Source organism: Aplysia californica, unplaced genomic scaffold, assembly GCF_000002075.1.
Source record: "Aplysia californica isolate F4 #8 unplaced genomic scaffold, AplCal3.0 scaffold00944, whole genome shotgun sequence".
NCBI classification, from domain to species: domain Eukaryota; kingdom Metazoa; phylum Mollusca; class Gastropoda; order Aplysiida; family Aplysiidae; genus Aplysia; species Aplysia californica.
This window is the reverse complement of record NW_004798214.1, coordinates 190,284-193,632: the sequence shown is the minus strand read 5'-3', so window position 1 is coordinate 193,632 and position 3,349 is coordinate 190,284. Positions and strand designations below refer to the sequence as shown.

At 42.2% G+C, this 3,349-nt stretch overlaps 1 protein-coding gene across 1 annotated transcript in view; it reads left to right on the top strand.

Moving 5' to 3' along the window:
* Positions 1-3,349, top strand: part of LOC101855063 (mediator of DNA damage checkpoint protein 1) — a 31,975-nt gene that overhangs the window by 2,590 nt on the left and 26,036 nt on the right. The gene's annotated exons all lie outside the window — the stretch shown is intronic.

Here is a 3,349-nt window from a genome sequence, read left to right as displayed (position 1 = left end):
AGGTACCAGAAACTTATCACGAATATAAAAAAATGACAGGCAAATTTTTTCGGACACACAATGCGGAAAGAAGCATTGGAGAACATTGTAACAACAGGAAAGTTTGATGGAAAGAGAGGTAGAGGCAGACAGAGGGAAAAGATACTGGACAAGATGACAACATGGCTGGGAGCAGCAAGAACAACAGACACCATTGCTGCTTCGAAAGACAGATGGAAGTGGAGGTCCATGATCGCCCACGCCAGTCGGCAAGGCACCGGATGATGATGACCAGAAACAAAATTTTCAAAGTAGCTGTATGCCAAATTTATCTGTTTCATTTGAAAGGCCTATATCCACTGAGCATTTTGGTACCATTCTTTAATCTCTCCGTCAATTTTTAAGAAAATTGTAGTTGTTTAAAATTTGATCAAATTTGTTAAAGTCAGTCACTGGCTGCAACCCCATGTTTGACAGACAATAAAAAAGTACCAAGAGCACTAAACATCTCCACATTAACAGAGTACAATCACTATAACAAATGTATGGAGCCTAATTTTTTTCAAGACTGTGAGATCATTACAAATCAGTATTTTATCGCCTCAAACACGATGATCTGTCGTTATTTCGACAAAAACACCGAGCGTTGACCCGGCCGGCGCCGCACCAGCCCCCGCGCGAGCGAGTCGGCTCTATACTGTAGTGTACCACGGATGCGGGGTCGCATGCTTTCTGAGTCTCGCGGAAGGATTGATGAAAAATAATTCCAAGTTAATTACTTTATTTTAATAGAAAGTAAACTGATCTTTTAATTATTATATTTTATAAGCCGGTATTTGACATATATTGTGTAAAAAGTGGTCTTTAAACATTTTGACAGTATTTTTCAAAGCTTTCTATTTAGACGCCAAAGGTTAAACCTATGTCACGGGAAAGCCCGTTTAAAGCTCTATAGTTCTCTGCCAATGAAAAGACGGTATTTAATCATCCCTCGTTCCGCGAAGCATTTGAATGCACGCGTATCAATTTTTCAACCAGCCGACCACGCATTCTGACTGCGAGGGGCTTCACTTTCGTCGGCGATTCTCCAGCTCCTAAAAATCGGACATATAAACAACTTACACCATTGTAACGAGGAAAAGCTGAGCTTTTACAAGGTGTACGGCACTTGGTGTTTTATAGCGAAAGAGCAAAGAAACAGGAATCACCCCGATTTATGAAAGGGACTGTTGATTGATTGTGCTTATAATGATATTAGAGTAACTCGACCACTTGGGGCCACGAGTGAACATTTCCCCCTAGCTAGCACTGCTTTTGCACTAAGCGATTCCCAACTTGATTTTTGTGGAGAAAAAAGCCGCAGAAAGGGCCCTGACCTGGCCGGGAATTTAAAGACTTCAAGTATAGAGTGCAGTGGGTGTTTTCTGCTCAACTTCGGCTTACTACTTGGTGCCCGGCAGCCCTGGGTGTGGCAGACGACGAGCCAATGATGCGGCCACCTGACTTGGGTGTGGCAGACGACGAGCCAACGATGTGGCCACCTGACTTAAGTGCGGCCGAATCCATGCCCGTTATGCGGCCAGGCGTTAAACAAGCTTCAAACACTTGAAAACATGACAAACAATGAAGGAAATCAATAACAAACGTATAAGGTGCAATTTGAAATATGGTAGGCCTACATTCAACTTTAATGAGATTCAACAGACTCCTGATCAGAGCCTGCAAACAAAATGGAAATCAATGACAGCGTGGATCTTGGAAAAAAGTGCAAGGATGGCAGATCTAGATCTAGATTACGTCTACTCTTGATAGGAGCAGAACGGACAAGTCTCACGTCTCTGACCTCAAGGTACGATCTCCACCGTCATGCCGACCAAGTGAATCCCCACTCTCGTGCGCAGTGTCTGGTTTTCTTTCCGCTTCAGCCAATGCTGGCATTTCGTTTCCAGTTCCGACCATTGTTGCAGTTCTCCACCTCTTCTTCATTCATCTCATGCATAGCATAATAATATTGTTCTCTTTCTACTCCAACCACTGGTCTTTTGTCCCCATCTCCGTCACTCTCAAGCATGTCTTCTCTTTCTGTTTCTTCTGTTTCAACCACTTGTCTTTTGTTTCCTATGCCTTCATTGTCAGCAGCAACACTGTTTCTATTTCTCTCCGTCTGTGGTCCGACTCTTGATCCTTCATCAAGTTCAAGGGTTTTATTGTCCATGTGTCATCTCCGGAGTTTCATGTCCTTCCACAACCCCGAATTCAGCGAACACGGATTCCTCATTCGAACATTCTTCTACCATAAAATCTTCCAACTGCAGGTCATCTTCATCAAACAGTATCATTTCAATTTCATTGATATCTGCACTTGTATCATAGTCTGAATAGCTCAACCTCTTCTGGATTTGTTTCTTTTCACTTTGAACTTCTTTTCTTTTGCTTCTTATTATTCTCCGTCCCCTTCTCCTTGGCTAGTCTCCTCTCTTCTTGCATCTTCTTTCTATTTTCATTCTCCACTTTGCTTCTTTAGCTCCTCTCGCTGTTTTTCTCTTTCCTTTCCCGTCTTCCATTTCTCCTCTTCCATTTTGGCTCTACTCTGCACACTTTTCTCATTTCCATCTCTGCTTTCCTTTTGATCTTTCTCTCCTTGTTGATTAGAGAGTATAAATTCTTGTCCACCAATGAGCGATGTTTTTCTCTTGTCGCCATTACTCCTGCGTTGCAAAGTAGGAAGAACGCAGGAATCTTTCAGTCTCAGATTGACTTGGCATCTCCCCATCCCTTCACTGACTGCTTGTTACACATTGTCTAAAGCTTCTTTTGTCCCCTTCGGTTTCCCACTCATTTTGAGACCTGGGAAAACACATTTTCTGGATAGATTAGTGTTCACTCCATGCCATACTTGAGTTTTTGTTTGAGTTGGCGTTTAACGTCTCTAATTAAAATCAGTAGGTCATTTAGGCAAATCAACGTTCAACGTGCTGTTACACTGGGATATGAAATGTAACAGAACTTATCCCATCCAGTCACAGTGTACTAACACCGGGCCAACCCGTCATAGCGCTAGTCCCAAAATACCCATGCCAGGTGGGACAGCTACTAGATCTAGATTGCCAGTTTTTTAAGTCTTAAGTACGTCTTGACCGCGGCCAGAGTCCAAAAATGATATTTTAAAGAAATTAATTACAGACATGTATAATTGGGGAAGGTGTGTTTAGTGATACATTTGATTTGTGAAGATGTGTTATTTTTGTTTACATAATACACTGTAGTGCAAGAAGTGGAAAGAGTGAAGTTGTCAGTAGCTCAAAGTATGAACCTCATTCTCCTTGCAAATGTTTCTTTGGTGTATAATGTTTGTGTAAGACCCCCCCCC